This window comes from Petaurus breviceps, unplaced genomic scaffold (genome assembly GCF_028583685.1).
Source record: "Petaurus breviceps papuanus isolate PSGF00001 unplaced genomic scaffold, PetGlider_PUasm1.0 90730, whole genome shotgun sequence".
Classification (NCBI taxonomy): Eukaryota; Metazoa; Chordata; class Mammalia; order Diprotodontia; family Petauridae; genus Petaurus; species Petaurus breviceps.
In genome coordinates this window covers 2,188,435-2,203,424 of record NW_027187324.1, presented here as the reverse complement: position 1 = coordinate 2,203,424, position 14,990 = coordinate 2,188,435, and the positions used below count along the sequence as shown (strand labels likewise).

General features: G+C 36.2%; 1 pseudogene; it reads left to right on the top strand.

Annotated features, from left to right (window-relative positions):
- Positions 1-14,676, top strand: part of LOC138145182 (RING finger and CHY zinc finger domain-containing protein 1 pseudogene) — a 30,984-nt pseudogene extending 16,308 nt beyond the window's left edge.
- The last annotated feature ends 314 nt before the right edge of the window (positions 14,677-14,990 follow it).

Genomic DNA, 14,990 nt, shown 5'->3' with positions numbered 1-14,990 from the left:
CTACCTCCCAAAGGAGGTAGAGATGTGGTTTTGGTACAGCAGTCTGTTTTAGGAGTGTTTGCACAGCATTATATTTAGAGAGAATAGTCACCCTCCCCTTCCAACCTACCCTCATTCCCAAATCTCTCTTCCTCTATAACAACATTGGAAAGCAGGATCACTACATTGGCCGACATTGCATCTTTTCTCATTTTTTCTCATTTTCATAGTGTTTGTCTTCTGCAGGCTGTGATAAGGATTTCTCCCCTTTTTTACTGGTGTAATGCAGTTTCAAAAAGAAATCGTGCTGTGTTTCTCCTTTATAAGCAAGATTAAGCCACAAAAATGAATGCTGTTCACTAAGTTTACCCACTGATCTCTTAGCTCCTAGATAAGTAACATACTCATTGTTATCCTCTCAGCCACAGGGTTCTAAACCTAGAAAGTGTTTAGCATAAGTAATACATATTAAAATGTCAATAAACTGTCTGTGGTATTTGAGACCTAGTTAGCATTTTTATTGAACTCCTGTGTTAGCATTTTCAGAAATGGACTTTTATTAATTACCAATTTAAATCCATACTTTGATACCACAGGTCACTATTAAATGGGTCATTTCAGCATTAATAGCTCTTACCAAGAGCAATGCTTCAATTTCAGCAGAATCCAGTGTTAATAATTAAAGTGTGCATGTACCACAACCTATTTATCATGGTAACTAGACAGCACAAGGCATTAACATGGTGCTGCTCTTAATGAAAGACAGCATTCCACTCCATTGCTGTTTTCAATAACACTTACAAATTCCATAATCTAGTCTAATTAAGGGAAAGTGGTTATTTACCTGTCAAAAAAATCATAATTTTAGAGTTCAAAAGTAACCTGGGGAGATGTAATTGCTAAATTTTCTACTTGACTCCATGGGAGATTTTGCATAGAAATTATTGATATTGTCTCATTAGTTCTGGAAAATCTGTTATCACTGTCATGGTTAAAGGGCTGACAACATATGCAGTATGCATACATACATATCCTTTTCTAGGTGTTCATAAAAGAAAAATTTAGACTGTGATGCAAGCAACATGTTGTCATGGAAAGAGTCCTGGATTTAGTAGGAAACATGGGTTCAAAAACTGGTCCTGCTATTTTTGAGTTGAATGGGTTTTCTCAATCTTCATATCTATGCCTTCAAAATGAGGACATGTATCTGAATAGATCCCTAATAGATGATAATTCTATAATGTGTTTTTTCTTTCCTTTGTTACCTCCTACACCCTGATTCCCCTAAGTAAAATAAGTCTAAGAATGAAATAAAAATAAGTTAACAAAAGAGCACTGACTTTGCCTCTAACCAAATGCTTGATGTCTGCGTCAGAGTTTTGGAGTCCAGGAAAAAAAAAACTGAAGTAGATGATCATCACCAAGATAATTTTTTAACCTTTATATTCCTATCTTATTATTTCAAATGAAATAAAATGTGAAAATTAAAACAAAATGTCAACATAAAAGTTATATTAAAATCCTAATAAAAAGAATCTGAATTTTTCAATATTCAGTTAACAATCCAGAGAACCCATTCATGCTCATTTATTTTGTATGATTCTTGCCTTTGAAATCCACATAATATTTTAAGGAACTTCCTTAAGTTCTGCTAAATTTGATAGAACAATTGAATCCATGTCCATTTATTGGTTATTCCTCTTTCTTGCAATGTGAACAACAATCTGCTTTTTAAAAATAATATCCTTTACACCACTTTTTCATAATTCCTATTTTGTGATATGATAGCTCAGATATGCAATAATGATGATATAGTACTAACTTTCTATGAAAACAATGTATTTATTGATAAAGCATTTATTAGAGAAATTTGTATAAAATCCTCGGACACATTGCAACATTAAAATGACACATTAAAATTATATACCCTTTCATCTTTATGTATGACTAGAAATAAAGTTTGAGTTTGGGATTTTCATTCTTTCTCATAGAAAAACAGTCAAACTGAAAAGCATGCTCTGTCTTAGAAAAAAAGCATTCATCCAATTTAAGAAAAGGGATATTTAAAAAGTATGACTTCTCCTCTAACATGCATGGGCAAATATTTTATAGTTCATGAATTTCTTGTCTTTGAATATCATTTTTTTCCATCATATCTGCCAAGTCACCAACTTGTTATCAAAGAAAATGTCAAGAAACCTAATGTCATTGAAATTGTGATGAGAGGACTGAATGCAGACTATCATCCCTATAGGTAAATAATTGTATGTATGTAAAAATAACACCTTTTTACTCCTGGGTCACTAAGTATTGCCAAAACTTAGAATGGATTTCACCCATCTCTTTTTTGATGGTCTGGAGTAGAAATTTTTCTGGGACAAAGCATCCAGGGTTTATTCTAAAAGTATCACTTGCCTTTACTCTTGGCATTTCTGATTATCTTAAATGAAAGGCAAATTCTGGTACTACTAATTAATTGATTAAATAAATAGAAGTAGGAAGTTTTTAATTTAGAAACAAGTTTGATTTTTTTTTAATATTTCCCCTTTTATTCAGTCTGAAACTCCACCTAATAATGTCACTTATAAGTAAACTAGATGCCAATGTTTTGTTTTCATTTTTTATTTTTTTTAATTTCCCACCTTAGGAGCTACAGAAGAATTTCCTCCGCAGGAAAACATTTCCCCCACTGCTAACTATTTTCAAGCTGGCTTCAAGGTTTGTAACTTACTTTTTGGATTAGTTCTGGTATATACTGTTCAAATTCAGATACAGCACAAACCATTCTACCTTAGCAATATAAATCACAACTTTTCATGGTCACCAAGTTTAAGAACCAAATTTCAAGGAAGGAAAAATTTTCTTGTCTATTGAGTAAATTGTGACCTTTATCTCTAAAGAAGTGCCAACTTTAAGAAGATATAATTCATCTACTTTATACCAGTAGGTGCAAGGATAGGGAAATTGACTTATACAAGGGACATGCTTATACAAGAATAATGAAAAAATAAATAAATAAACTTCTGTTTTTAAAGAAAGTTCTTTATGGGTTTCCATATCCCATTGCATTAAAATGGTTGATTTGCTACCTAAATGAAGGAGAAGATTAACATAAATACGGCAAAAAAAAAATTAACAACTCTCAAATATACCTTCCTCTTTCATTCCACATTCACTTCATAATGTACTCTAGCACAGAAACATCCTACCTACCACAGACACAGATATAAGTAGACACTTTTTATTTTTTGCTTTTTGGAGGGAGGAAGGCAGAGCAATTGAGGTTAAGTGACTTGCCCAACATCACACAGCTAGTTTTTGTGTTAAGTGTCTGAGGCCAAATTTGAACTCAGGTCCTTCTGACTCCAGGGCTGCACTGTGCCACCTAGCCACCTAGTCACCCCATAAGAAGACACTCTTAAAGAATAATAAATGGTAACTACAATTTAGGCTTCATTAGCATTCTATTAGTAAGTTTCATCTCTTTGGTTATGTAGAATCATTGGCAAAGTTAAGTAAGTATCTCTGCATTTAAAATATCTATAATGTGGAAGTATAGAAGGAAGCTGAGAGTGAGTTAAGGAAATAAAGCCATGAGCTGCTGGTCACATATGCTGATTGTGAATATCTCTTTAACCTCTTAGAATACAGGAAAGTATTCTTATTATAACTGCTTTCCATGATCACCCCACTCTACCCCAACCAAAAATGGGAGTGGTCAAAGCTGCTGCAGAGCTTAAGTGTTTGTAACCATGGCAGCTGCAAGGTCAGGCACATTTTTTCAATTCAGAGTCTCCCAGATCAAGTCTCAGCTGAGATGGTCACAATTATTTTCAAATGAAATTGGCTCTCAATAGACTGGTAGAAGTTCAAGTTTCAGGAGTGGGATTCTTCAGTGGAATAAAACAAGATTTGATGGAATGTAGTCAGTGAATAAAATACTGAAAAAAAGCTCTGGATACAAAGTATGTGGACTAGAGTTAACCAAATCTAAGAATGGTACCTAAAGGATATTTAGTACTTTGAAAGGAGCATATTTAGGACAAATAAAATTAATGTACATTACAGTAAGTAGAAAGTTTTTGAAATTTGTTACTTTAAGAGGTTGTGAGGACCCCTCAAAAATTGGGTGATTTCCTGGATGATGTATGTCAATAATGTATTATTAGAGGAAATATCTGCTATTGGGAGGAAGGGGAAGGGGGATATTCATTCCCCAAATTCTTATTGAATTCATTCTAGGTACTGTGATAGGAGCTATAGGACTTTCATAGCCTTTCAAGACTGACATCTTTGAAAATTGCTATTTTAGAAAAAAGCATCAATTTGGTTATCAGTGAAGCCAGTGAGTGAACTGAGCTGAGTCATAGATCTCACCCAACATTACAATTTTTATGCTTTTAATAAAAATTTCATAATATTTAAGACCTGGAGTATAAAGGATCAAGTTGCTGCAGTAGACCTACAAAGCTAGCTCCCTATTGCTTTGACAAAAGTCTCAAGTTTTTGAGCTTTTATAGATAAGTTTAGGAGCTCCAGAAATTACCTGAAATTTTCTAGTGTTTCATTCCTTCTACCTAAATGTAAACACTGAACAACAGTATTTTGTCATATTGCCAACTGGATGATACATTAAAAAAAAAAAAGAAAAACCATAGAATCTTGTATTTTGGTTATAAAAGAACCTTAGATATAATCTAATCCAATGCCCTCATTTTTGGATAAGGAAAGTCAAGTCTAGGGAGGCAAATTATCTTGCTGACAGTTATACAGAGAGTAAAAAGCCAAGGTAAGATGCAGACACAAATTCTTTGTCTCCAGATCCTTCATGATTGATAAAAAATTGAATTCATGCTAGGAGGACTGTATCTGCTTTATTTTTTGTTTAGGAATTATGATCACTAAAAGTCAGTGTGAAGCTCAGCAGTCTTCACCATGACTAGTTTAAAAGTTGGATAGGTTTTGCCATTGAGAGATATACAGGCTTTACTCTGGCCAACAGAGCTGGAAAAGGAGAAATGGCAACTTTTATCTACTCTTCCCATCTTGTACAATGCTTTCTATATTTCTCCCTGGTTCCAATTCTGACACCATGCCACAAGTTTCCTTAAGTCTATAGTACCATGCTGAAACCCTGACTACCCAGAAGACAATTGTTTCAGGAACTAGTCTAACAGTTAGCCATTAGTAATATGTGTAGAGGGAGTAGAAGCCTAGAATTGTTCATCAGGAACTCAGTCCTATATTCATGAAAAGCCATATTTGAGGGGATCAGAACATTAGGAAATGGAAATTTAGTATTCTTGTTGTTCAGTTTAATTAATATTTTACCTTGCATTCTACTTTAAATAAATGCCTCTTATTATGATATCATGTGACCTATTCTATCTTTCTCAGAAGAGATTCAGTGGACATGGGGGCTAAGAATTTAAGTTAGACTCCATCTCTTGAATACCATGGTCATGGGTGAGACTGGAACAAAATCATAGAATCTAAGAATGTCAGAATTCAAAAGTCCAATAAGAAAGGCTATTTAGCTTTCCCTGTTATTTTTGTTCATCCTTCATTATCAAAGAGGACCAATGATATCACAGGGTGATGTATTGACTCCTGGGTGAATTGACTTTAAGAGGCAGAGTTGTATGAAATCCTCAATCTCCCTTTCCTTTCCAGAATAAGTAAAATCTAGTTTCAAGATTAAAATAAAGGCCACTGGACATGACCTGGGATGTAGTAGATGACTTTGGTGTCATTCATATCTGATCAAGATCTAAGCTTTCTAACAGCACATGCTTCAGCTGCCTTCATGGCCTTTGAAACAAATTGTTCTTTTCTACCCATTCCACCACCGGAAGCATTCACAAACTTGGGGTAGACATCTCCCTAACCCACCAACAGGTTTGAGGCCTATTGGCTACCCTCAACCTGGTTCAGCCCATCTGCCAAGAGGATTTAAAACAGTGTGGCCACTGTGTGTTACAGCTTCTTGGAACCAAAGGTGAGAATTGAGGGCCTGGTAGACACCAAAGGTAGATGAGTAGCCCTAAAAAGACTAGACACACACCAGAGGTGCTAGTCCTCCTTGAACATCCTATATACCCCAAGTCATACATTAAAAACATTAGTTTTGGGGCAGCTAGGTGGCACAGGAGGACCTGAGTTCAAATCCAGCCTCAGACATTTAGCATGCAATAGCCATGTGACCTTGGGCAAGTAACTGAACCTCAATTGCCCCTCAAAAAAAACAACAATAATTTCTTCAGCATCCACTCATGTCCAACCTTGACATTTCTTACCTAGCCTTTTTCACTGAATAAGCATTGCCTCAGTCAAATTGAGACTTGGGAAATACCTTAACTTAAGAAGGCCAAGTCTTCCCACTGATTCTAGGACCATCTCCAGTTGCCCTGATTTACATCTTCACACTGAACCCAAATGGCTCCTGAGGAGAGAGTGAAGCTTGTGACTCCACAGCCCTGCATCACTTAAACCCAATTCACTTGCAAGTCATATCATCACCTTCCTGATGTCATGGTCCTCTTTGAGAATGAAGGACAAACAACTTGTGAGGTGTAGTAGCTGCTCCCACTGGGACCCAACTGACCATTCCACTTGGGCAATGCAGCTCCCTCCATCCTTCCTTTCTTCTTTACTTCCCCAGCTCCCTCCTTTCCCTCTGTCCACATAGGGTATCATACCCTTACCAGTGGGCACACTGCCAGAAGATTGTAAACTAAAACCTCACAAGGTATCTTGGGGTATATAGGATAGATTTCTTTCTTAAGGGCCCTGCATTAAACTCAAATCACTTATTGATTGGACTACAATAGGTCCCAGCCCAAGCCTCACTTTGTCAATGTTTGGGCCCTCAAGGCTCAGAGTTAGTGTAAATAGCAATTGATTGTGTTTTGAACAGAAACCCTGAGGTTCTTCCCCTCCCAGATTTTTTGTTGTTATTCCTGTTTTTTTGTTTGTTTTTACTAAGTAAGAGATGTCATTATTCCCCTCATTTCTTACTTAGCCTTAATAATTTAACAGACTTTTCCTTGGTCAAATTGAGACCTGGGAAATGTTTAGCTTAAAAAGATCAAGTTCTCCCACTCATTTTGGTCCATCTCCAGTCATGTCCACCTATATCTTGCTACTCGACTGAGATGGCTCTGGAGGAGAGAGTGAGACTGATAACGTTGTACAGCTCTCTCTCATTTAAATCCAATTCACTTGCAAGTCATGGCATCACCTTCCTGATGTCATGATCCTTTTTGAGAATGAAGAACAAACAGCAAACAATATCTCAAGCTATACATTAAAAACAGTAACTTCTTCAGCATCTCTGATGTATGGTTGTCCAACTTTGACTTGAGATTTTTCATAAGGATGAATCCACTACTTTTGGATAGTTGTAATTGTTCAGATATTCTTCCTTTCACCAAACTAAAATCATCTGTACCTTTGCTTAGTTTCATCCATTGTTCCTTTTTATATTCCCTGGAGCCTAGCAGAGCAAGTCTAATCTCTCTTTCATATCACAGCTGTTCAAATAGTTGAAGACAGTAATCATGTACTTTCTAAGTCCTCTCTCATCCAAGCTAAACATCCCCAGTTCTCAAAGCCATTTATCATTCTTGTTGCCCTCCTTTGAAGTGCTTTAACTGCATTGTGAAAATTCATAACTGAAGTGTCTCCACCTAAAATGTGTTCAAGTGGAGCCTTATAGTTAATAGTAGTCGTACAATCATGGAAATTATTGATAGATATGCTAATATACATTCCTTGCTTATAGTTCTTAATAAAGGCACAAACACAAATATATAATTCTCTTAAAATTTTAGATTATTCTTCATACTAGATGATGAATACTTTCCATAAAAACACATTAGTTATTAAGAGTTAAATTTGAATGCCACAGTCTCCTGGTAGCAGATATTATTAGCTAACTTTTTTTGGTCTTGTTTTAATTTTTCATGGATCCAGCTATATTTTTCTATATTTTTGGAATATTTTTCAATTTTCTGGAGTTCTTTTCTTAATCTCGAACATCCTAACAAATACCAATTTTTATCATCTATTTCCTTTATTCTGATTCTAACTCCACCAAGGACATGCCTAAAAACAAACAAAAAAACAATGTTGCTTTGCAAAGACTTTCTCTGCCATTCATTTCATTTCTTGCAAAGTCTTGGTTGTCCAAACAATACACTACTTAGTTTCTTTCTCTTCAAACTCCTATGACTTGACCCAAGTAAAAAGTAAACAAAACAACCTCTTGTTTGCATGCCAATCATACAAAGTCAAACCCATGCTTCTATTAAGCACTAATCCCTCTTCTTATATTTCTACTTATCTAGTTGTTAACATCAGATTGAACATGGAGGGGGATAGGAAATACTTATTTGTTCCCTGTGTCCAGTTTCACTGTCCCATTTGGTGATAACTTCCCTATCTTGTTGGTAAAACATTTCTCTTTTCTTTGATTTTATATGTTTTGTCTCCAGATTGAAGCTATAATATAATAAATATTACTCTTATTTCCACAATATAGAAAATCTTTTAAAACCTTTTTTGTATCTCTTTCTTAGACCTTGATCACGTAACACCATAGAAGCATCTTTTCACATTGACCTGGTTGCTTACTGTCACTCCTACTTTCTAAAAAATGCATGACCAAAAATATCTCTAAATAGGAGAAAACAGATTTCTGTTTAATTAATAAAGTTTCTCTGGTAATAGAATATTGCCATGAAAATAATAGGTATAATTATGTTAATGGATCTAAATATTTTATGAAGCCTTTTTTTTTGCAATAACCCCATAAATTTGGTAATACAAGTGTTGTCATTTCCCACTTTACATGTACAAATAAAACTAAACAAAGAAACAAACAAAAACAAAACAACAACAACACAGTCTCAGAGAGATTAGAGGCTATTACAGAGTCACATACCTAGGAAGGATCTAAGGATCTGATCCAGAATTCAAACATTGGTTTTCTGATTCCAGTTGCATTATTCTTTCTGGTATACAAAGGAAAGCAGAGTCCAAAGAGAGAAGATCACAGTAGTTAAATGCTTTATATTCTGTGGGGAAGTTAGCTCTTAATTAAGTCATTAAAGCAGCCAGTGTCGAAGAGCTGAAAGATAACTGGTTTGAGATTAAGGGTACCTGGATCCAATTTTAACTCAAACAAACATTTATTAAACAGATTACTTTGTTAGGCCTGGGGAAACCACACATCTTAAATAAGATATCATCCCTAACCTCAAGAGGATCATGAGCTAATATAAGTAACAACATTTGTACAGATATTTGTAATGCAAAAAAAAAAATTCTGTCTATGTATGAAATACAACAGATATCTACAAACCAAGTCCTTTGAGCCATTCAATGGTTTGTGGAATGAGTTTGAATATATTGGGAGATCAGGGAAGACATCATGGGAGATATAATTTTTGAGTTTGTGATTAATGAATGAATAGCATTTAAAAAGGCAGAGGTTGGCAATTAAAGGCTGAATTCCAAGAATAGGAAACTGTATGGACAATAGTATTATGGTACAGCTAGAATTCTTTACTTTTCATCCTAGAAACTGAGTTCAATTCCCACTCTGCCATTTTCTGTTTTTGTGATTTTGGATGAATTACAATGTCTGTAAAGTTTATCTTCTTCATCTGAAAAATTAGTTCGGACTTAGGGACCTCACCACTCTCTTCCAATGATAGTCCCTACATTCAAGTAAAGTATATCATGATTTGGAATTTCTTTCTACCTCTGTATATAGAGTTATGTAGTCATATCATGGTTTGTCAGTATCCCTCTTATAGCACATAACTGAATATAATACCATGATGGTGGGTCTAATTAATCTAGGAAACAATAAGGCTATTATTTCTTTGAGTTTAAATTATGCATTTCTGTTAAGGATGCCTAAGATATTATATTGTTTTTTGATACATACTACCTGTGTGACTTTGGGTAAGTCTCTAAACTCTTTTTGCCCTTGATTCTTCATTGGTAAAGTTAGGGAGTCAGTCTATGTGGTCTCTGAGGTCTCTTTTAGCTTGGGACCTTAAATTCAATGATAAACATGTTATATTGATTATTCATATTTTGCTTATTATCAACAAAAACCACCAAGTCTTTTTCACACAAGCTGCCTTGCTAACCATAGGTTCACCCAACTTATACTTTTATAGTTGACTGTGTCTGAACTGAAAGGCAAAAAAAAAAAAAAACAACCCTCAAAAAAAGTTCATGTCTATCAGTTAATTGTCATCTTGTTAGAGTCATCTTATTGCTTCTATGAAGATGAAAAGAGCAAAAAGAAGAAGCATATATTAATCACTAACCATGCGCCTGTCATTATGCTAAAAGCTTTACAAATATAATTTCATTTGATATTTATAGGGAGAAGTTTATAGAGACTGCTTCTTTCATAGAGGTATGAGCTATTCTCAGTTTCATGTCATTTGCACTTTGATAAACAAGCCATCTATGCTTTCATGCAAGACATTGGCAAATATGTTGAACCAAATATTGCTGAAAAGAGTCCAATGGTACATCAATAAAAAATGTTCCACAAGGATGACAATGATGAATGAACATGTTGGTGTTTAATCCATGTAATTATATTTTCATCCTACCTGTATTTCTCTATCTCATCCACAGGGATAGCTTGGGAAACTGTGTTAGTTGTTCATAATTGTTGTAGCATTTCTCAATGCAGCTCATAATGGCTATAGCTTTCTACTCCTCTTTCAGTCTAGTAATCCTGTTTAAAAAAAAAGTAATGTGCTTCATCTAATTTACTCTCCTCTATTTTGAATAGTGATTAAAGGGGAGAATCTCAGACACTATTCTGTGAGTTAAATCTAATCAAAGAATGATGCCATATGCTAAAAGGCTCCCCTAGCCTAAGTACTATCAGATAAATACCTATTCAACATCTTCTATTCACCATTCTTTCCAGTCCCAGGTCCCACAGTATGTTGGTTCATCATATTTACAACAGAGCTACAAGGGACTCCTGGGCACCTCAATTCTCTAGTTCCACGTGACAGTTCAGAACTCTTCATTATCCACTGAGCTTCAACCACCCCTAATCTCTAAAAAATACTGAAAGATGGCCATATCTTCAGCCTATGACTGAATCTGATAACCCTGGATGAATCACACATATCAAAAGCAAAAACAAAACAAACAAACAAAAAAAAAACATGAATAGATCTCTCAAAGTTCCAAGTGTAATGTTAGACAAATTCCATAAGTACAAATTAATTACAAGGGTGAATTACAGAAGTAGTTCCACTTTAGTGTTAGGTTACTGTATCACTTTAGGTAACCAGAGAGGCTAGTAATACAGAAATAATTACCAAGAAATTGGAACATATTTGCAGAATATTAAAATACTCATGAATGGAAAGACATTTCTATTTCATTACATTAAAATGCACAGCCCTTTCACAAAAGGAACACTGTTTCATGCAGCTGTCCTTTATAAATCTTTCAAACTATTGCTATATGTCTAGTCCACATCTCCCATGACAGCTAATTTTGGCGGTACCAAGGGAATAGATGTAAGTCCATAGAGCTGAATATATGCCAATAATGACCCTAAAGAAATCAGTACCTCAGGAGCTAACCAAGTCTTCTTGTACCTGCCTTCCTTCTCTTCTAAAGACTTGTTATTGTTGTTGTATTTCCCTTTTAATTGTTTGGTCTCCCTTTTGTGGCATGTGTTCAAGAATATTACAAAAGCAGGCCTGCTTTGACATGGACTCGGTGGCTAAATATACTCATGGGAATTTAAAAGCATCATGTTTATATCCTACCCAAATGTCACTAAGGAGTCAGATGACTACAGACAAAGCTGAAAGTGTGAGGGACTTAAAAAAGTGGGGTAGACTTGAATATGAAGGGGAAGATTTAGAAAGTTGTATTTTTGAACTTGAATGATCTTTCTTATCATATGGGAAAATGTTTGAGATTCATTTCAGTTATGGCACCAATGAAAATCTCTTCTTTCTCCACAGCACACACCATTGTGAAAAGGAAAAAAAAAATTATATAAATGAATAGACCTCAAAAGATCTTTGGATATGGAAGAGTAAAGTCTTGTGGGTACCAAAACAAGATAAGAACGTCAAATAAAGTCTGACTATGGACAGTGACATCTCAGAAAGACTTTAAATTTCTGTACCATACCAACAATTTTGGCATTGCTCTGAAGTGAGGTTTTACAAATGAGTAGAGAAGTCTTGAGGCCGACTTTGCCAGTACCCATTATAAGGGTGGGCTTGGGAAATGAACTTTTGGGGTGGGGGGAGGTTGGTGTGCTTAGAAAAGGGGATGGTGGTATAGGGTTTGCAGTCTGATACAACTAGGTAGCACATTGGATAGAGGGTTGGTCCTGGAATCAGGAAGACCTAAGTTCAAATCTAGTTTCTTAACTATGTGATGCATTATGTGATCATGGGTAATTCATTTAATTTCTGTCTCAGTCTACCTCACATAATAATTGTAAAACTCAAAAGAGATATTTATAAAGGATTTGGCATAGTGTCAAACATATAATAGAGGATTAATGAATGCTTTTTTTCCTCCTTCTCCAACTCCCATGAGGAGCCTGGGTTAGGTAATTGAAAATTCCTATGAAGGATACAGGAATTTTACTTTTTTCCTCATTTTTAATATTCTGATTAATCTTTTGTACAGTAATAGTCAAATTAATGATATAAAAATCCAGTTAAGTAAGAAAAGGAATGGCTTTTCCTGCTAAAAAAAAAAATAAGAACTTGATTGGGTAATCACAGAAGTAAGGAAACAAATGGGGTAGGATAAATTAGAGATACCCAGTGTTCTGAGAGTAAAAGAAAGTCTATATCAGTTCATGCAAAGCTGATAGTAACAAAACTGTCTAGATTATCTATTTCATTTTCGGAATTGTCTCCTAGTCTCTTGTTTTATATGTCTATTATTGCTTGAACTTGCTTTCCTCTCCCATGTATTTTTCTTTTTTTTTCAAGATTTTTAAAATATATTTTTAGTTTTCAACAGTCACTTCCAAAAGGTTTTGAGCTCCAAATTATCTCCCCATTTCTTCCCTACCCCCCAACCCAAATGTCAAGCATATTGATTACCCCTTTCCCCAGTCTGCCCTCTCTTACATCCCTTCCCATCCTTTCTCTTCTCTCCTTTTCCCTCGCTTGCTTGCTTTTGGAAATCGGGGTTAAGTGACTTGCCCAAGGTTAGACAGCTAGGTTTTGTGTTAAGTGCCTGTAGACGGATTTGAACTCAGGGCCTCCTAACTCCAGCGAAGGTATTATACTCATTGCGCCACCTAGCCGCCCCACTCTCCCTTGCTTTCCTGTAGGGTGGATTTCTATACACTATTGCCTGTATATCTTATTTCTTGGTTGCATGTAACAACGTTTTAACATTTGTTTTTAAAACTTTGAGTTCCAGATTCTCTCCCTTCTTCCCTCCTTACTCAGCCCCACTGGGAAGACAAGCAATTCAATGTAGGTTATATATATGTAGTTTCACAAAAAATTTCCATAATTGTCATATTGTGAAAGACTATTTTTGGGCGGCTGCGCGGCCGGGCCGTAGAGGCGGCGGTGGCCTAGAGCGGCCCCAGGTTATCTCTGGCTCTAGTTCCGGCTCCACCGCGGACTCAGACCAGGCGCTGGGCTGGAGGAGGAGTAGGCGTTGGCGGAGGCAGCCAGGGCCGAGCACACTGGTTATGCGAACACTAGAGGCGCGCATGCTCCCTGAAGGCTCCTCGCTGTGGTAAACTTTACACCTGCGGCTTATGGCACGAAAGCAAAGATCATTCTCCCGACCTGTTTAAAGTGAAAGAAGTGCAGTGTGCAGAGTGTGGAAGAGTTCAGAAGGCTCAAAAGACTTGTGAAGAATGTAGCACTGGGTTTGGAGAATATCATTGCGATATGCGCCATCTCTGACAAAGACAAGAAGCAGTAGCATTGTGAGAAGTGTGGCATTTGTAGGGTTGGTCCGAAAAAGGTATTTTTTTCACTGTTTGAAATGTAACCTATGCCTATCCTGGAATCTCCAAGCGCATCACAAGTGCATTGAGAATGTGTCCAGACAGAACTGCCCCATATGTTCAGAGGACATTCATACTTCTCGTGTAGTTGCTCATGTCTTGCCATGCTGGCATCTTCTGCACAGAACATGTTATGAAGAAATGTTAAAAGAATTCTCTGCAACGATTGCAGTGCCCGCTCTATGGTCCAGTTCCACATATTAAGAATGAAGTGTAAGAGCTGTGAGTCACAAAATACTGCTCAGGATGGGGGCTGTGGAATTCCTCTGGAGCAGCAGTGAGCCTGCCTCTCTACTGTGGAGAAAGGGCTGCCTCCCAAGACTCACCCTTGTTTCTGAAATAAGAGGCATTTCTTAGTGTCCTGTTGCTGCGCTGTTTGTGGTCAAGTGACAACATAACCTCCCACTGTGGGGACTCGGTGATCCGGCTCTCAATTGAATTGTCATATTTTTATTGTGCAAAAACTGGAGCTGTCCCATTGAGTGGAAATCCCTTCAATGTTACTTAGGACCAAGATGACATTCTGCTTTGAAATTCATGTTCATTAGAATGTATAATTTCATTGCATTTCCTCTTAAGCAAAGCTATGCATCCAGAATCTAGCAATAGTTCTCAATAGAACTGTGCTTAACATCAAACTTTTATCTAAGGGCTTTATTGTAAAACTAGGGTTTATCTTATTGTCTAAATAAACTTTAGAATTTTATAAAGCAGTTCCTTTTGAATGCTATAAATGTGTATTTTAATGGAACATCGAATAAAACCTCTTGGCATAAAAAAAAAGGCTATTTTTGGCTCCATCTTATCCCACCGCCCATTTATTCCATTTTCTCCTTTGACCCTGTCCCCTTTCAAAAGGGTTTGCTTCTGACTACTCCCTCCCCCAATCTACCCTCCCTTTGATCACTGTCCCCTTTTATTTCTTTACCCCCTACTTTCCTGTGGG